Genomic DNA, 20,730 nt, shown 5'->3' with positions numbered 1-20,730 from the left:
CACACTTTACAGTGACTAACCTTAAATATGAATAAAAACATAAACCCTTCACTGCATTTTCTCTTAAAGGATTTTAAGAGATGCAGAAAAAATAGTTTTGTCTGGATAACTGAGTTGGATGGTAAACAACAGTCTGCAAGAGTAATATTTCCCAAGATGGCACTCTGGGTTTTTTTTTTCTTTTCTTTTTTTGTAAACCAGCAGACCGCTTTGGCAATAGCCAAAACATTCAGGAATAACTGTTAATGACATAGCCAGATGTGCCTTAGAGAATCAACTGTCTGGCCAAACCACCAAATTCTACAGAAAGGGAGAATGAACTCAGCACGTAGAAAAAATTCCATCCTGCATGATGTATGCTAGGAATATTATTGCGACTCAATAGCTTGGCCTTTATTTCCTATTGGGTTTAAAACTCTTTCTTAAAGAAGCCAGTTTCTCCCAGTGCTACTGCAAGATAGCAAACAGACCTTCCTAAGTCATATCCTAGTGTCTTGAGAGTGTTCACGTGTGTTGCAGGTGGGATCGATTCATTCCCAGGGCACACTGTACTCAATGGTGATTCTAGCTGATTATTACAGAAGAGTGGCCAGCATTAGCCATTCAAAGATAGTATTATCTAGTGAGCTGTTATACTATGGTTTGTTTATTAGGAATTGATTTTTTTTAAACAAATTACGATTCAAAGATAATCCTGTAAAGAAAAACCGGTTTATCCTTCTAGTAGCAGGGAATACTTCCTGACTTCTTCATACCTCCTCATGCATCTTCTTGAGGTTCTTTACCAGAGGAAGCCTCTCCTTGCCTGTCTCTCTCTCCTCAGAGGAGGAGGAGGAGGATTTATCTGACTGGGAAGTTTGGGAGCTCATTCAGGGCAATTTCTTTGTTTCTCTGTGTCTCTGTCTCTCTTCTCCTCGCTCAATTCCAGCTGGAGCTGGCGAGAAGATGCATTCTCAGCTCTACCTTGTTCCATAAGAGCCTTTTTTCCCTCTCAGTGTTTTGCAATCTCATCTGCTTTCTGTCATGCAGTCACCTTATCAAATTAGGTTGTCTGGGGTTGGGGGGGTGTTGGAGAAGAGAAGGGTCTGGCAGTTTATTTTTGAGAGGGGAGTAAATGCAGTTCAGAGGCACATAAGAAAGGCCACTTGAGCTGTTAAGCTGTTGAGCCAATGAGTATCTGATTGCTAGAGGATTGGGATAGGGCTAGCGAGATCTCAGGGAAAGATGGGGCAGTTATAAGGGCTCTAAAGCTGATTAGTGGCTGCTCTGTGCTATTTATTCATGAAGGGAGGAAAACAACAGTGGCAGATGAGTTAACTTTTAGGTCAACGTATGAAAGCCAAAAGACCTCCATTGTAGCAGCATTTAAAGACCTCCTCGTCTCCTGAAGTCACAGGGCAGACTATTGTAAAGTTCAGTCCCAGGACCTGGTGTTCAGATGAGCAGATTGACAAAGATCGTTGAACTAACTAACAGCCCTCAAAAGTCGTCTTGGTTAATGTCAAAGCCCTGATTAAAGAATGAGCGAGATCCTGAGATAGGGGATGAGAACTTGTGGCTGGACGTCCTTGAGAGCCAGACTCTCAGGTCTACCCTGAGCCTTCAAAGCCAGCAGGACTGTCTCCTTCCCCTTGGTGTCCAACAGCCTCCTCTCCTTGCTTGGAGACCACTTAAAGTCCTCATGTGAGATGTGTGCCTTGCAAGATGATTCTGGCCCTCCTCAAAATCTGCCCTAGCTTCCCTCCTGGCTTCTAAACCATGAACTAGATTCAGTCTCAATGTGGCCTGACCAGGAAACCATTGGGAGGAAATAGATTATTCATCATAAACATCGCAGGACCTGATTAATGTGTACTGGCAGGGATCAAAAGAGCATGCTGGGTAGTGGATGAGGATACCTATGATTTAGGGTTGAATGTCTTAGCAATTACCCCTACAGCTATTCCTAATAGACTACTAATATAGCTCCTTGAAGCTGGAAAAAACGGATAGCTGGAAAAGCTGGAAATGCATGGATAAATACTGAGGAAAGGCTCAGAAAACTAGTCATGTCAGAATAGATTTATTCTGTAACACTGGAGAAGGTGTTGACTATGTTGCCCTAAAGGTCTCAAAGAAAACTTCCATTCACTTGAACCTTAGGAATCTGCTCATGAAGGAGGACCAGCATTGTAGAGAAGCTCAGGTGGTGGTACTCTTTAGGCAGGGCTGAAAGTATAGGTAACGTAACAGTACAGATCTGGGTTCCCTGAAGATAATGAGATTCTAGACTAGCAAAGGCCGGGTGGTGGCACTTAATTATCAGAATCAAGATCAATGCAATTACTGTAGTGGGCAGCACTGTCAGAGGCAACCAGGGATCCCTGGCCCATAGGCATCAGTCCATGGTAATGGCTTATAGAACATGGTGATCCTAGGGGCAAGATAGATGGGCAGCCAGCAAGAGTATTGGTTAAGATCTATAATAAAAAATTATCAAGAGTATAAGAACAGAAGGCTTATTTATGTCAGCTATATCAAAGTCATGATCCCTTGCCAGTTTCCAGACCCGAGCCTATTCTCAGATCTGGAGCTCATGGATTTAAGGAAAAAATTAAGTTATCTTGAGGAAAGATTCTTAAATATCTGTGCAGTGTTTTATTTATTATTTTTTTATTAACATATAATATATTATTTGTTTCAGGGGTACAGGTCTGTGATTCAACAGTCTTACACAATTCACAGCACTCACCATAGCACTTACCCTCCCCAATGTCTATCACCCAGCCACCCCATCCTTGCCACCCCCCTCCACTCCACTCCAGCAACCCTCAATTTGTTTCCTGAGATTAAGAGTCTCTTATGGTTTGTCTCCCTCTCTGGTTTCATCATGTTTCATTTTTCCCTCCCTTCCCCTATGATTCTCTGTCTTGTTTCTCAAATTCCTCATATCAGTGAGATCATATGATAACTGTCTTTCTCTGATTGACTTATTTTGCTAGCATAATACCCTCTAGTTCCATCCATGTCATTGCAAATGGCAAGATTTCATTTTTTTTGAAGGGTGCATAATATTCCTGTGTGTGTGTGTGTGTGTGTGTGTGTACCACATCTTCTTTATCCATTCATCTGTTGATGGACATCTAGGCCCTTTCCATAGTTTGGCTCTTGTGGACATTGCTGCTATAAACATTGGGGTGCATGTGCCCCTTCGGATCACTACATTTGTATCTTCTTGGTAAATACCCAGTAGTGCAATTGCTGGGTCGTATGGTAGCTCTATTTTCAACTTTTTGAGGAACCTCCATACTGTTTTCCAGACTGGCTGCACCAGCTTGCATTCCCACCAACATTGTAGGAGGGTTCCCCTTTCTCTGCATCCTCGCCAACATCTGTTGTTTCCTGACTTGTTAATTGTAGCCATTCTGACTGGTGTGAGGTGATATCTCATTGAAGTTTTGATTTGGATTTCCTTGATGCTGAGTGATGTTGAGCACTGTTTCATGTGTCTGTTGGCCATTTGGATGTCTTCTTTGCAGAAATGTCTGTTCATGTCTTCTGCCCATTTCTTGATTGGGTTATTTATTCTTTGGGTATTGAGTTTGATAAGTTCTTTATAGATTTTGGATATTAGCCCTTTATCTGATATGTCATTTGCAAATATCTTCTCCCATTCTGTTGGTGTTTATATTGAGATTCTCTTAGTCCTCCTTCTTGGGAAGCTATGACCATTTCCTAGGTAACATGTATTCAAAGGGGAAAGGAGAATAATACTCAAATCTTTTAGGGGTAGTTGAATACAGGGACGGAGAGGACTCTAATACAGGGTACAAAAACATCATCATGGCTCCCCTGCAAGAATGCAGGGGGCCAGTGGTAGTGTCTTGGCTCAAAGTTTGTCTCACAGTGGGACCAGGATATCATTTTCCTCGTCTCTGCGTGCTCAATTGGTATGGATATACTTGGTAGCTGACTGTACCCTCCTGCTATTTCCCTGGCCTGTGGAGTAACAGCCAGAAGGGGAGAAAAGGCCAAGTAGAAACTCTTGAATTTGCTGACTCTGGCCAAGATCATAAATCAGAAGCAATACGTCATTCTATGTGGAATTACAGGGATCGGTGCTAACCTCAAAAACATGAAAGGATAAAAATGACCATTATATCCCCATTTAACCTGCCTGTCTGGTACCTGCAGAAGAGAGATGAATTGTGGTAGATGATGTAAAACCATTTATTGGGTAACATGGAAAGCTGTTAGTTTTGAATGGGGCTCCTTACCAGCCCTGCTGCTATTTGGGTCATATGTCATGGCAGATTCTATGTGCTACAGATTTCTTGATAAGCATGCCATGTACATATTCTGCAAGTACCAAAAGAAGAGCCATTGTGCAGACACCCTACTATTCTGGAGCAAGACGACATCATCCACTACAGAGAACTATTCATCTTTTGAAAAGTAGCTCCTATTGTGGTACTACACCATAACAGAAGCTCGGCATCTGACTTTAGAGCATCAGGTGACTGTAGGATGGAGATGCCCATCCATATCTGGGTTTTGTCAGACCCACCAAGTAATAAGATTGAAGTTTAGCATAAGATGGAAAGGATACATTCAAGTTCAGGCCAAAGGGAGCCTGGAGGGGATAAGAAAGTTAAAGATTATCCAAATTTCCCTTCCAGACATCTTTCTCTATTGCACTAATGCCAATCCCACAGATCGCACGATGGCCCAGTGGGGAAGTTCGCTGTGACCAGCTGACAAAATATGATGGGTTCTGGCTGTCATGTAGGTAAAATTCAAAAGTGTGTTGCTGCTATAATCCCACTCAAGGTTGCCCTGAAAGACATCAGTGACACAAAACTCTCCTATGGGCAGAGCTTTGAATGGTATACCCAGTCATCAAGTAGCTGTGGAAGGGAAGTGGTCTGAGGTAAGTATATGCATGTGCCTATATCCTTGACCTCTGACTACATCCATGGCAGCACAGTGCTTGAAAAATTGACCTTGAAATGGAGTACTCAGAACATCAAGGATAACGGTTTGCACACGTATGCCAAAGGCTGCCCGGGTATTATACAGTTACTACCAGTGCTGATTTCAACCAATCAAAAGAAAAAAATCAACGTTCAACTCCCAATTTGGTACCATTTTTCAAGAAACCCAACAGCCTCTTGGTGGCAAGTTAAATAAATCAGACCTCTTTCAGCCTGGAGGGAACAACAGTTTGGGTTTACAGGGATGGATACACGTTTCAGTATGTTTTTTTCCACCCTTTCCTGTGTTAAAGAGGCAGCCTGAGTCTATATGTCTGCACGCCTAGAAAGCTTCTACTCACTCCCACCTATTGCTTCTCCCATGGACTCTGGTAAAGCTGGAGTAACACATTCATATTGTTTGCCTGTTCTGCTCACTGATGAAACCATGGCCCACCAGAAGGAACCCTACTCCTCTGCTATGCCTTGTGTCCATCAGGTTAGGTTCAGAGACTAGGGTACTCTTGTGGACCCCAAGGTCTGGGTCCACCATGAGTGGGGAGCAAAATCCTCATTAGTTCTGTTCCGGGCTTATCTCTGCTGAATTTCAAATTTCAATACTGCTTCCCTACTAAGATGCACCCATAAAGAATGTCTTTGGGAGATGTACTGTGCCTTTCCAGATTCAAGTTGCCTGAGACTGACTTTAATTCAACTGCCCTTTTCTGCTAGAACAAATAGGTAAAACTTAATGATATAGAAAGCTTGGTGACATTTTGCTCCAGCATCCCCAAACTGAAGAAGATAGTAATTAAGTCATTTCCTGTATAATAAACACAGCAAAACATAAAAGTGAAGCTAATCAGCCTGGGGAGCATTACTAAAAAGGAAGGGCAAGGAAGAGAAGGAGATAAATCACCGGTGGGTGCCATTGGGAGGAAATAAGGCAAATAAGACTTGAAATTTGTATTGGGTAATACTCTAGTTACAGCTACTCACTGTGGTGCAGGGTAAATTTAATTTTTATTACCCCAACTCAGCCTTCTGTTCTCGTTCTGATAAGCATTACCCTAAGAACTAGCTTGTGGGACTCAAATGGATTGACTTTTGGACTTGGTGTCCTGAGGTGTCTTAAGAACTTCATCCCCACATAAGGAGAGTGCAGACCAATATGTGGATGGATAAATTATGGATGGCAATGCAAAGGCAGATTTGGGGGGGAATAACATTTTGCTTTATTCTATTTAAAAACTGTATTTGTTATAATATGTTTCCTCTTTTTCCTTTTCTTCACTTTTGCTGGATTAATCAGGTCTCCCCCCCCCCTTTATTGTCTTCTACTGGCAAGTTGATATTACTCATACAGAGTTCTACTTTCTAAAGGCTAATTTCCTATTTCTAAATACTAACATTCATTCTGTATTTCTCAATTGATGTAACACATTTAAATAATATCGCTCCAGATAATTTATTCCCCAGGCATCAAAGAGAGTGCTGATTTGAAACCCAGCCTCCCCTGATCGTACAGGTATGGGAATGAACAGAAGGGACATGTGTCACGTGACTGTTGCTGGGTGAAAACTATTCATTCGTAGGTGACAATGGCCCAAGACAAACACAAGAGTCAGTGACTCAGACAGGCTCAATTCTTCTGCTTTTATTATTTGCATTTTCATTCAATCCCTGTTGCACTCTCCCATCTTGTGGTTATTGATAGGTTCGGCTAAAAAAAAAAAAAAAAACACCTGAATTTTTGGATTTGTGGCTTTTTTATATCACCTTTTTGGAATTTCAGAGTTTTCTAATCTCTAGATTTTGAGACCAACTTGTTCCTAACTGCTTTATATTTTTTCAGGAATTCCCCATTTTCCTGGTCTTGCTGTGCCAACTTTTCCTGTTATCCAGGACACCTATGAATTAGACTTGATATTTCATCTGTCATTGAAGCTGCATTTTATGAGGAAGACAAAACCATCACAAACGTGGCTATTGTGATCTCTATGCTAAAATCCAAAGGAAAGGATTGATTGAGTGATTGAGAATACAAGAGATCATTGGGATTTATTTATATTTTCTTTGTGAAATGCCATAGATACCTAAATTTACCAAAAGTTTCTAGAGGCAGTATGTCACAGATGAAATTTGAAAATCATATAACTCACACTCAATACTTTGCTTAATACAAAAACAGCACAAATGTTTAGGGTTTATTTTAAAATAACTCTTGTTGTAAGAATCATTCAAGGAAAAGATATTAATCCTTATGACTTCTCACATGTATTACTTTTATTCTCCTAGCCACTTGCTTTTCCTTTTCTTTGGAGTAAAACATGCAGTGTCTGTCAGCCATGAATCTGCCGTCTTTCAGTGCCTTTTTTGCTTTCTGTATGGGCATGATCCACTTAGTTCTCAATTTCTCCTTTGCATTACTGTATTGGAGGCTAGTTGTGAACAGAGAGCATGGTGCATACTGTGTGTATGTTTACCCAGAATTTCACCACCCACTGTTCCTTGTCATTAATTGAAAGAGAAAATAGAAGCTAACAGGAACCAGAGTTGATGTGGCTTACAAAGTTAATGAAGTGGAGGAAATATGAAGAGTCAGGACATGAAGGAAGATGCACCCCATGAATTACAGAAATAACTACTCTGAATTGAACAAGTTCCTGTTTTTTTTTTTTTTTTTTGATGCAAAGGCTTAAGGTATCTAGCGCTGTGTGCAAAACCACAATGTAATTAGAAATCAAGAAAAATTAATGGAAATAGATTCACTTTGCCACAGAAGGGAGAGAATCAGGGAAAGAGTTGATTAAAAAAAGATTGCTATGGGGCGGGGAAAAAAAGATTGTTAGGAATATGAAAGAGAATTAAGAAATCATAAAGGAAGAGAAAAATTAATGTCTCAAAAGGCTATTATGGTTGATATAAGAGGTCACTATTTCAGTGCAATAAAATTGTATAACTAGGAGACATCAGCCAATATATTAGCTATAATCACCTATGCATATAAACCTAGACAAAGCCATCTCTACTGATGTAACACTTTAAATATGTTTTTATTTTTTGTTTTTAGCAAATGGCACAACAATTCAAGTGTAGGGAAAACAGCTTTATTGAGTAAGCTGTTTTGATGAGCTTATTAAGGGGGACAAAAGCATTTCAGGTTAGTTCCTAGATGAAGGAGGAAGTTTCTCTGCAAAATGAAATGTGGGGGAAGAGAAGTAGAGGGATTATCTGTGTTGTCCTAAAGGTAGAGAAAATGGTTAGCATGGCTAAGAAAAGACTTTCAAAAGACCAGGCAAACATAATGAGAATTTACAAAATTATTTGTTAGTGATTTTTATTTAAATCTTACCTTCCATCATACCTAGAAAACTTTCAACAATTTCTTAATTGCTCCCTGATGCTTTTTGTTAATGGATTGTTTCCATGGGCTGTTTAAAGCTTCGTGTGAAGCAGAGTAATCTATGAGGAAAATCAAAATACTTTAGGAAGCCAAGCTTGCAACCTCAGCCAATCTGATTTTTGAAATTTAGAAACACCTTAAAAATATTTCTTTCAGGGCGCCTGGGTGGCTCGGTTGGTCAAATGTCTGCCTTTGGCTCAGGTAATGATCCTGGAGTCCTGGGATCAAGCTCGCATCAGGCTCCCTGCTCAGCAGGGAGTCTGCTTCTCCCTCTCCCTCTACTCCTTCCCTGCTTTTGCTCACTCTCTCTTTCTCTCTCTCTCTCGCTCACTCTCATTCTCAAATAAATAAATAAATCTTTTAAAAAAATGAAGGAGGTTGTCCTCCATTTAAATATATATATATATATATTTCTTTCATTTTGGAAATGACAGAAACTACCTACCTCTATCTATTACATTACTTTTAGTCATTCAACCTTGAGTTATTGACTTTCTACCCTTCATAAAGCACTTGTTGGCACAACTGCAGAATTAAGTTACCTTAAAATGGAATAGTGAGTAACAATAAGATCTTATATAATCAAATACTAAAGTCACTTAATGGACACTAGGTATAATGAGTGCTCAGAGGTATAGATAGCTCTACAGTGAAAAATGAGAAAGGAACTCAAAAAGTAAATTAAACATGATCTGGATCTTGAAAGATGGGTGAAATTTTCTTAAACAGAGAATGGAGTAGACATGAGGGACAAGAGGGGGGGAGGCATCTGAGGAGCAGTGTGGTGATGTGGGGAAAGCGCAGCACGCTTAAGGAAGAGTGGAGGTAAAGGGCAGGTGGCAAGTGAGAATGTAGCAGAGTAAGCCAGAAATCAGAGTTGGATCCTATAGTCACATGTCTGATCCTGCCATCACAGATTTACCCAGGTTGTCCAGGACTCGTGGAAGTATGTGGGGGTGTGGGAGTTGACTGTGAAGCAGTGGTCCCTGAGGATTGGAATGCTGGGGTTAGACTGGAGTAGAATGAATCCAAGAGTTCTGAATCCACAAATCTCACAGAGCTCCCTTTTGCCAGCAGAGGCCACCTCTCTTGCAACCTCCCATGAGCTGGCTCTGCCTAACTTAAAGACCCAGTGATGACCTTCTCTGAAGCAGGCATGTGGGGATGGATTTTTTAAAAGTGCTGAATCAGAGGGCGCCTGGGTGGCTCAGTTGGTTAAGCGACTGCCTTCGGCTCAGGTCATGATCCTGGAGTCCCTGGATCGAGTCCCTTATCGGGCTCCCTGCTCGGCAGGGAGTCTGCTTCTCCCTCTGACCCTCCCCCCTCTCATGTGCTCTCTCTCAATCTCTCTCTCTCAAATAAATAAATAAATAAAATCTTTAAAAAAAAAATAAAATAAAAGTGCTGAATCAGAGAAGAGGGGACAAGGCATTAGTTGGGCCATTTCACACACATTCCCTTGATTCCTTTATATAATTTAGCAAAATCATGCAATTCTTTTCCAGTATAAACGGTCTTCTCCTGGGTCAGACTTTGTGTTTGTTCCCTGATCTGCTAATTTTCCATGGCTGCTATAACAAAATGACCACAGACTTAGTGCTTAAAACGCACATTAATTCTCTTAGAGTTCTGGATATCAGTAGCCCTTAATGGTCAGCAAGGAAGGCTGAGCTCCTTCTGGAGGCTCTAGGGAAGAATCAGTTGCCCTTACCAGCTTTTAGAGACTGCCTGCATTCCTTGACTTGGAGACCCACCCTCCACTTTTAAAACCAGCGGTGTAGCATCTTTGAATCTCTCTTTCTGAATCTGACCTTCCTGCCTCCCTCTGATGAGGCTCCTTGTGATCACATTGAGCTCACTCAGATAATTCAGGATAATTCCCACATCTCAAGAACCTTAATTTAATCACATCTGCAAATTCCCTTCTGTAAAATAACCTCTTCAAAGGTCCCAAGGATTAGGATTGTTAAAGTAATTGAACAAAGAGGCCATTTGATTGAGGTGGTTCTAATGCCTCAGTAGCCTATATAAACAAACTGAAACCTAAGCCAGAGTCAGTTCCTATAAATGCTCTCCCATCCCAGAAAACACATTTAAGAACACCCAATCACAAACAGCCAAGTAAGTTTTCCCACATACGGCAACCACTTAAACTATAGCCAACCAAGTATTTTCCTTGCTTTGCTTCTGCAGCTGCTGTGGAAAAGCCCTTCCCCATCCTCAAATCCTGACCGTTTTTGGTTTGGTGCTGCCTGATGCGAGAATTGATGTTTGCTCACATAAAGTCTTAAAAGTGGGCTGTCCGGCATCTTGTTACTCAGCCTGTTACTCAGCCTACTAAACCTGGAGCACACAGGGATTTGATGTGAGTTGTGAGTCTGGAGATAAGGAAATTGGAGCAAGCAGCGCATGAAGAGAATTGGTACTCCATTGCAAAGTACCTGCCTCAGCATAGCTGTCTCAAGTAGAGGGATGCGGTGACAGCAGCAGTCCCCAGAATTGTGAATGGCAGCGATGGTTTCTGAATTCTGGATTATAGTGTCAGGGTGTGAAATTCAAATACAAAGTTCAGTTACAGCCTTTGCCCTTCTAGTTCACCCAATGGGTTTGTAAAAACCTCCCCCTTAGGAGTCAAGCCTTTGCTGCTAGCAATATCTAGGTGGGTTTCTATTTTCTGCACTAACTCTGATTGATAGGACTTTGAACCCAATATACATTTATCACCTATGGCAGCTAAAAGCAATATTCTGCCCGGTCTTACATTTGGAATCCCAGCTCCAACACTTAATGGCTCTGTGATCTTAGATGAGTTATTTCTTTTATATGCCTCCATTTTCTTGCCTGTAAATGAGAGTTACAATGCTACCTACGTGTCACCTATGGGGTTTCTTTCTTACTCTTTTTTTAGTTAAATGAATTACTATATGTAATGTCTTTAGAAGATGTCTGCAACATGTCATTATTATTATATAGAACATCACACCCCAAAAATATAGCAAATATTTTAATAAGGAAAAGAAAAGTCATACATAGGAAATCATAAAAATGTATTATTTGTATCCATCTGGTATTTTAAAAGAAAGGATTTATATTTTAAAAGGAGAAATTTAATGTAAATAATTTTTATCTAGTAAACTGAAAAGGCAAAGGAGAACATTATAGTATCATAGGAAAGCAGGTATCACTCTTAGACTTAGGAAAATTAATTAAAATTAGAAACTTGGAGGGCCCCCTGCATTTGGAACCACAGTCTCTGAAAAAAGCAAAACTGGCTTTGTGAGAGTCTCTGAAGGCAGTATGATGAGGCTGATTCTATATAAATTTGATGCAAACACTACTGCAAAATGGCACACAGCTTCTTTTGTTGGAAATGTTTTTAAGAGCATTGATAAAATTGGGGCGCCTGGGTGGCTCAGTCGGTTAAGCGTCTGCCTTCGGCTCAGGTCGTGATCCTGGGGTCCTGGGATCGAGCCCCATGTCCGGCTCCCTGCTCAGCGGGGAGCCTGCTTCTCCCTCTCCCTCTGCTGCCCGCCCCACCCCCCACCGCTTGTGCTCTCTCTCTTTCTCTCTCTCTCTGTGTCAAATAAAAATTTTAAAAAATCTTAAAAAAAAAAAAAAAGGCACTGATAAAATGATGCTCATAAGACCAGGAAGCAAACAGGATGGAACAAGTTTCTTTTCCTTCCTAAAGTTCTGAGTGTCCCTCTCTAGTGCCAGCTACCAACTGGGCAATAGGGAGCCAGCGCAAGGCAGCAATGTGAGACGCAGACTTCCAGCCATACTATCTTAAAATGAATATGGAAGGATGGGTTTGGAGCTGAGAGAGAATAGCTTAATAACTAGCAAATCTACCTAAACTACTCAGTATCCATATTAAAACTTGAGATATAAATTTGAAATTCCCTATTTCTACCCAGTGCAATGCAACTATACTTCATACAGATGGAGATGTACTTCTGTTTCCCCGAAATGGGAAGCAAATTTCTAATACCCACTGAATCCATCTCTGGAAGACAGCTGCACTGTCCCCTTTCTGGGCTATGTTAATTAGTCTTCAAATTCAATCATGGGCTCAACTGACTATTGTGTTACTTAAAGACAACTTTTATACAACATTTTTATAAAATCCTAAAAAGAAGGAGGAGATAGTGCATGGGGAGAAACCCCTTAAAGGAAAAAGGCAAGTCGCTCCATTTTTTTTCCCCCCACTAATTACAAAAGAGTCATCATGTTTGGTGGGCTCTTTCATTTTGGTAGGCAACATTCCTTGCCATTTGAGCATCTTCCTTGGATTTGCTTACCAAGTTAAATTACATTTCTGAATCTAATAGTTATTTATGTTGAAAATAATGTCTTAAAAATGGGTTATAATAGAGTATATTTTATCTAATATTTTCTAGAGTATAAAGAGATAGTTGTATTTCCAAAATTCTCAGATCATTGTAGCATCTCTCATACATCCTCCAAATATATTCACTCTCTTCCATTTTCATACAGCTAAATTTGTATTACAATCAACATCCATACCATTCCATAAACCTTCATGATATCTAAACATATTTAATTTGATGCTGTTACTGATCATAACAATGCAATTCGATACTTCTGAATAAAGGAACTCTTGGCTTGTTCTCATTGAAAGGTAAATGATAGATTTTTAAATACATTAGTGTATTTTTATCCTTTTAAAAATTCCTTTAATGCGACTCTTCTCCCTTCATCTTGTACAGGTATTATTTTTTTTCTTGACAGATTTTAGTTGTTAAAGGAAGGATGCCAAGAGGAAGATGGAGTCAACATGGGATTTCTGAGTCAATAACATAAAAATAAACTTGAAAGACAGGCTTTGTTAAGAAGAGGATTTCATTAACATATCTGGGGCCAACCCTTGACGATCAGATCATAGAATTATCATAAGCCAAGAATCAAACAAAATCAGAGTAAAGTGGGGCAGTCCTTGTCATATAGAGAGGAGACAGAGAGACCATGCCTGATTGACTTGAGTTGGAGGAATAAGACCACAGCCATCACGGAAGTAAAGGTCTGTGTCCTGTGTTCTACGTTCTCACTTCCCCTTTTCCAGGCTAGTGCTCCAGGAATCATGGGGGTATATATTAGACATGTTCTCGAGAAAGTACGAAAGAGAATAGGTTTCACTTTGTTTTCTATTCAAAACCTTGGTAGACCACACACAGACTGACCCCTCTCCACCATGGTGGGGAGGGGTGGGGGGGTGGGAAACAGTATTGGTGGAGAGGAGCTGAGTGTAAAATGCTAGGGCACTTTTACTGGCTCTGCATGACAAACGCTGATACGAGGACCACACAAGACTAGGGAAAATGTGCCCCGTGCCTTAAGGATGGCCAAGTTTCACCAATACCCTAACTTCAGTTTCAAGAGGAAAGTGAAAGGGAGAAAGATCCCTGCAGTTGGTTTAATTGTGGATCTCAATGTTGGAGTTTAATGCAGTAGAGTTTTTTTAAATCGAAAGACATTGTGCAAAACAAAAAATAATGAGCTATTGTTAAAATTTCCCTCCAATTCCAGTGTCTGTTTTTCCTTGTGGGTAGTTTAGAAGAGCTACAGATAATAATGGATGCTTGCATTCTTTGGACATCTGTGTAGTATATGTGTGAATTTAATTTCACAATAATTATCTGTTGATTTAAAAGAGCTTGGTGATCGGAGCTGTATGCACATAATTATATATAATCTAAGTCACAGGCATTTTGGAGACAGAACTCCAAATAGATAAGTGTAGGGATTATACTGTTTCAATACTTCTTTTAATTATTTGGCAGTGTTGATATTATATTGTAAGAAGTGATTAGTTCTAATAGTCAAATAAGTTCACTCATTTTATGTAAAATTGTACAATTTTCAGTCCTTTGTGATACTTTGCTATATTTCTATCCTAGAGCATTCTTACTGGATTCATGTTAGAGAAAAACTAACAAAAATTATCTTATTATTCATAAAAGATCCACATTCAAAGAACAAGTGGTTGCATTTATAAGTTAACAGCTATGAAAAAATATATGTTATAGTTAAAAAGTTTAAGGATTTGTTCTATTTTTTTACATTGTATTATTTTTCATCCAGCTTACATTCTTACATTTTTATTTAAGCCTAGGAATTGACTAGCTATATTAAAAATGAGACATTTTAATACAAATTATCATTTTAATTATTGCTGCCATATAATTTATTTTCTTATTTTAATGCAGAATAATTTGATTTTCAAGTGTTATCATTTTATTTGCTTTATACACTAATTAAAAGCCTCAGACTGGAACCACATTCCATTAAATATCTGTTACAACATGTCTGTAGAAATGTCTGCTCTATGTGCCTAAAATTCGCAGGGAACTGGAAACTTAATACTCAAGTTTTATATAACTCTGTTAACACCACTCTTAGAAAAAAAAATTAAGGAAAATTTACAACTAAAGTACTGACATAGCTAACAAAAATTCTGCCAATTTAGAATATCTGCTGGTTTGGTGCTATCCATAGAGTTTTTGTTTTAGTGCCAGAATCAAAGATTCCATTTAAAAAATAAAATAAATAGAACGTCTGGGCCACTGGTTGGCAACTTTTGATTCATGGATTTTGTGCTGCTGGTGTCATCAAATCCAAGAATTTATGTATTCACTTTTTTTTATGTTCCAATTTTTGCTGAGAATTTCCTCACCTTTCTTTGAGTGCCCTTTAATTTCAACGTGTTATATTTTCTCTACTTTTGCTTTGCTTCAGTGTTGTTTCCAATTTCTATGCTATGACTTGGTTGTTTTAAATGCATCTCTTCCCACCCAGGTAATTTGCTTTCAGTGTGTATGCTATTTAATGTGATAATAATAGCTTGCATTTATTGAGCACTTATCATGGGCCAGACATTGTACTATAATACAAACACACACAATCTCAATTAATACTCCCCACTTAAAGACGAGGAAGCTGAGGCACAAAAAAAGAAGAAAGTAACTTGTCCAAGGTCACAAACCTGGCAAGTCAAAGAGCTGAGGTTTCATTGCATGTGGTCTGACTTTGAAGCACACTTAAAAATATATTCTAGTGAAAATTCTATTAGTCATGAGTGACAGAAACTTATTGGAAACTAGCTTATGAAAAATGGCATAAAATGCCTCGCATACCTGAAAAATCCAGGAGTGGTTTTCCAAACATGCTGGATTCAGATACTTAACTAACAGCAGGGTCTCCCTTGTCACCCTTTGGCTTCCTTCTCTCCTCTCTCAGACTGCCTCTGTGTGACTAGAAGGACGGCCACCAGCAGCCATGGTGACACAAGGGCCCTGCAGTCAGAGATCATGGAGGAGTGAGAGCATCTTTCCTGCTATCTCTAGCAATAATCCTAGGGAGGGTTATGGTTAGCCTTGTTCGGGTCACACGCTTCAAGTTGAATTGTGGGCAGGGTTGCAAAGACAGCTGTGGACAGCAGTCAGCCCTATCGAAACTATAAAGACTGAACAGGATTACTGTAGAAGAACGGTTAGATGGAGACAGAAGAAGGATATTGGGCAGACCCAAAAAATCAATCCAGTGTCCATTAATGCACATTGGCCTTAGATTCTGTGAATTACAATTACTAAATAGACAAAACACAAACGCATCACATAAAACTTTTCAGATAACAAAAACAAAGACTAATACAACTTGCCCGAGTTCACAATGTGTTAAGTCATCACACTTTTTTTTTTTTTTTTTAAGAGAGCGTGCACACAAGCAGGGAGCAGAAGGAGAAGGGGCTTGATCTTATAACTTCTAGACCAGCACCTGAGCCAAAATCAAGAGTCAGACACCTAACCAATTGAGCCACCCAGGCATCCCATCACATCTTTTAAAGATAATTATGTATCCAACTGCATTGCCATCAGAGGAATAATGTACAGAATTCAAAACCTAGACCTGAATGTCATAGCATCAATCTAAGTATCAAGTTTTTAAAGACTAAATATATTGAAATGGATGAAATTAGACATTAGTCTGCTTAGTCCTTCGGTGTTGGGTAATTAATCTTTTAAAGATATTCTAATGTCCTGTGCATCCTTTTACTTGCATTTCCTGAGGGTATAAAATCCGAGTGGAAAATTTCTATTGGATGAATGTCAGCTTTAGTCACTTTCTTTAGTTGAATAAATGTGATTGCTAAGAACCATATTTAATGAAATAAGTTCAGAAGTTATAAGAACCTGAAGCAACAGCTCGTACTTGATTAACATTCTGTGTAAAACAGAAATGTCATCAAGGAAGAGAACTTATTTTTTAATATTTGTAAAGGTCATTATTGCCTAAGGAAGGGGGAACTACGTTTGGTATGAATCTTTATATATTTCATATACATGCATATCATATTTCTTTATTTTTTTAAGTTATCGTAAGTCCATCTCCAAGCCTCCATTTGGAGTAGATATTAAAGAGGGCACATACTGAATGGAGCCCTGGGTGTTATACGCAAACAATGAATCATGGAACACTACATCAAAAACTAATGATGTAATGTATGGTGATTAACATAACATAATAAAATAAAAAAATAAATTAAAAAAAATTAAATCTAAGACATTGCTGGTTTATGCCCCCTATGCATGGTGGTCTAAAATCTAAAGCTTGTGTGCAACGTCGAGTATCTCTGACCCCCCGGAAGTAATGGGTCTGCAGCGTCTTATGCCATTTCAGACATCATACCACTAAGCACAGTCCCTTCAGTCCAGTGGCTACGGTTTCTCTTCTGTTGGGTGTCCTCCGTCCTTGTAGAGACTGAAACCACTGTGTCTAGGGTCCAGGCTCCCTGAAGGTTGCCACCTAGGGAGAGTCAAGGGACCCACAAATCTTGGTCCCCTTCACACGTTCTGGAAATGTCATCTCTTTCTATTTGGCCTCTGTGGCCTAATTCTCTTCGCCCCTCTCTCCTCATCTGCTGGGACAGCCAAAATGATCTCATCCATGAGCTAATACTTCTATAAAAGATAGGAATGGCTATTGTCCTTGAGATGATTCTACTTCCAGCTCCGTAAAAAGTCCAGGAGCAAAAAAAATACAAATGGCCTGACTACCAACTTGAAATAGGAGGAAGAGGGAGAAATAGCCAATAAACACAAACCCTTGTCTTAAAAATACTGTTCTGTCAGGGCGCCTGGGTGGCTCAGTTGGTTGGGCAACTGCCTTCGGCTCGGGTCATGATCCTGGAGTCCCTGGATCGAGTCCCGCATCGGGCTCCCTGCTCAGTGGGGAGTCTGCTTCTCCCTCTGACCCTCCCCCCTCTCATGTGCTCGCTCGCTCTCATTCTCTCTCTCTCAAATAAATAAATAAAATCTTTAAAAAAAAATACTGTTCTGTCATATGTATATCATCAGGATCTACAGCTTGAATTGTATTACAGGCTTATCAGGGTTTCACCTCTGAAATAATATGTCACGTGACAAGAAAGTCTCATTACCTCTAGCCATCTTGAAGTACAGCTAATCAAACACATCTCAGATACTGTGAGTTGGCGATTATGCCTGAAATGGATGCCAGCAGGATCCATAAACAGCAGCTGGATGAAGGGATGAAGAGATGCCATTAGTGGGGTAAGCAGAATAAATATTTAAAAGCTGTTGGAGAATAGTTAAAGAGGTCAGGCAAAAATACCTACAGCTAGAAAGTGAAGTCTACTGTCTTTTCTAAAACTGAGGGATATAGAGAATTTTGGTATTGGGAGTCTTTAAATTCATCTAACTCAGAAGTTTTCAACCTGTATTCTGGGGGTCCCTGGGGGGGCTTGAAGGTTTCTTGAAATATTTGATTGGTATTCCATTTATTTTTATTTTTTTTTTATTTTTTAAAGATTTTATTTATTTGACAGAGAGAGATAGCGAGAGCAGGAGCACAAGCAGGGGAGTGGGAGAGGGAGAAGCAGGCTTCCCGCTGAGCAGGGAGCCCGATGTGGGACTCGATCCCAGGATCCTGGGATCATGACCTGAGCCGAAGGCAGACGCTTAACGACTGAGCCACCCAGGCGCCCTGGTATTCCATTTAAAAATAGTGGTTTTTTGTTTTTGTTTTCATTTTTTTTTTTTTTTTTATTTTTGCTATTTTTAACACTGTAATGAAAAGCAGAAAGTAAACGTAAAAGGGTTACATTGTGAAGGGACACCAAATGTGTGTGTAAATTACAACTTAATTTGAGATCCTAACTTTCACATAAGATGGGACTCCATGAGCCCCCTCCTGGAGGAATATGTTAAACTTAGGTAATACTACAGCCCTCCTCTATTCAACATCTACAATGGCTTCCCATCCCACTTGAGGTGGAAGCCTTACATTGGCCAAGAGGTGCTACAGGACGCATTCCTTACCCTGATAACCTCATCTCTAACCACATTCTCTTTGCTCACACCTCGGTCTCCTTGCTGCTCTTAGGACATATCACCCTTGCTCCTATCTGCCTTCAATCTTCTTTCCATAGTCATCACTACATTGTTCTTCCTCACCTCCTTTAAATATTTGCTCACGGGCGCCTGGGTGGCTCAGTTGGTTAAGCGACTGCCTTCGGCTCAGGTCATGATCCTGGAGTCCCCGGATCGAGTCCCGCATCGGGCTCCCTGCTCAGCAGGGAGTCTGCTTCTCCCTCTGACCCTCCCCCCTCTCATGTGCTCTCTCTCTCCTCTCATCCTCTCTCAAATAAATAAATAAAATCTTTAAAAATAAATAAATAAATAAATATTTGCTCACATGCCATCTTCTGAATGAGACCCTTCCTGACCACTGTGTTTCAAAATTGCCTCCCTATCTCTAAGTCCCTAATCCTCTTCCCTGACTTCTGTATTCATACATTTTCTCACCATCTTACATACAGTGCAGTTTAATGTTATGTTTTATTTTATTGCCTGCCACCCCCAACTAATGTGTAAGCTCTCCAAGACAAGGGCAGGGGAATTTGGTTTGCTTTATTATACCTAGGACATCACTACATAGAAGGGGCTTTGGAAATCATTGTTGAATAAATGAATAGAAGGCTAGATGTTCAGTGGAATAAATGATCAAATGCTATCTCAGAAAGACCAGAGTAAATGATCAAATTTTCTTTATACATTTGTGTGTGCGTGTGTATGTTGTAACACTGAATGTGTTAAGAAATATATATATAGACACCTTTATCTCTTATTTCAAATTGTCATTGCAGTTTCCTTTATACACACACCCACCCATGCATTTATTGATCACTTGCTTAAATATATATGTGTGTGTGTGTATATATATACATAATCATATATACATATATGATTATTCATCTTGTTTAACTCACTTGATCCGCAAAACAACCAGCAAAGCTATTAAGGTATTTCAATAGAAGTTAAACCCTGGAAGCAAGGGGCATTTTAGAATTCTCTACCTACCCTCTAGTCACTGCAAGAGTTTCATAGTTTATCTTAAAGGCAGAATGTCCACATATTTGAGTAGACTCTTTTTCTTAGTCTAGTTCAACATCCTCAAACTTAAGTGGCATCAAATAACTCACACAGGGGTATATATTCAAGATCATGTATAATCTACTCTATAGGCAAATAAGGGATTATCGAGAGTAATTTTTACTCAACCAAATTTTCAGCTTATTTTCTAATCTAATCTCTCAAAAATGTAACTTCAGTTTTGTACTCTCTAACCTCACTGTGATTGCAAATTACCTGGTTTCTTTCTGCTTGAACTTCAGAATAGAGCTTCAACTGTCATATTTGTGCACATATCTCAACATTTTGTTAAGCAACCCTGGAAGAAGGTGGTTGTTCTTCTCCACTCTCCTTGAAATTCAAACTTGCTCATGTCCACTCACATAAAATTGCAGCAGCAAACTCATCTGCTCTGTCTGTTCTTCACAGCACGATTGTCGGTGGTACAAGGACAAGAAAACACTGCAGGTGTTAAAATATATAGACAGCTTTATCTCCCATTCCAAATTGTTGGTGCTTCTGTCTGATTGCTATATTTTGATTATGAGAGCTTTTTTTTTTTTTTTGGATGTTGTAAGTAAGATCAAAATTTCCTACTTCTCTTTTAAAATTTGGATCAGTTTCATTTCAGAGCGTCCTGAGTTTGCAAGGTGAACTGTTAAAAAAATTGCTTCTATTAATAACCACTTATCTGCTCAAAACAGGGCTTTATTTTTGAAATCATCTAAAAAAATTTCACAGGAATAAATTGTAGGTTAAATCCTCTCTAAGACTAATTGTCATCTGCAATCTCCAATGTCAAAATTCTTGTTTCTTCCTTTAGTCTATCATGTTTGTCAAAACAGCCTCATTGTTCCTGATGGAATTTTTTAGCAAGCAATTATTATTTTTTTTTTAAGATTTTATTTATTTGACATAGAGT

The 20,730-nt window shown here is 39.4% G+C and overlaps 1 long non-coding RNA gene across 2 annotated transcripts in view; it reads right to left on the bottom strand.

Moving 5' to 3' along the window:
• The window catches only part of LOC116645118, a 48,600-nt gene that overhangs the window by 14,422 nt on the left and 13,448 nt on the right, over positions 1–20,730 (bottom strand). Inside the window, exon 1 of one of the 2 annotated variants that reach the window (XR_004301905.1) lies at positions 17,816–17,912. The exons of the other annotated variant lie outside the window; for it this stretch is intronic. This is a non-coding gene — a long non-coding RNA (uncharacterized LOC116645118). Of the gene's footprint in view, positions 1–17,815; positions 17,913–20,730 lie in introns of those variants that run through there. 2 annotated transcript variants of the gene reach the window in all.

Source organism: Phoca vitulina, unplaced genomic scaffold (assembly GCF_004348235.1).
Source record: "Phoca vitulina isolate PV1807 unplaced genomic scaffold, GSC_HSeal_1.0 scaffold32, whole genome shotgun sequence".
Classification (NCBI taxonomy): Eukaryota; Metazoa; Chordata; class Mammalia; order Carnivora; family Phocidae; genus Phoca; species Phoca vitulina.
The sequence above is the reverse complement of the archived record's forward strand: the minus strand, read 5'-3'. Positions and strand labels throughout refer to the sequence as shown.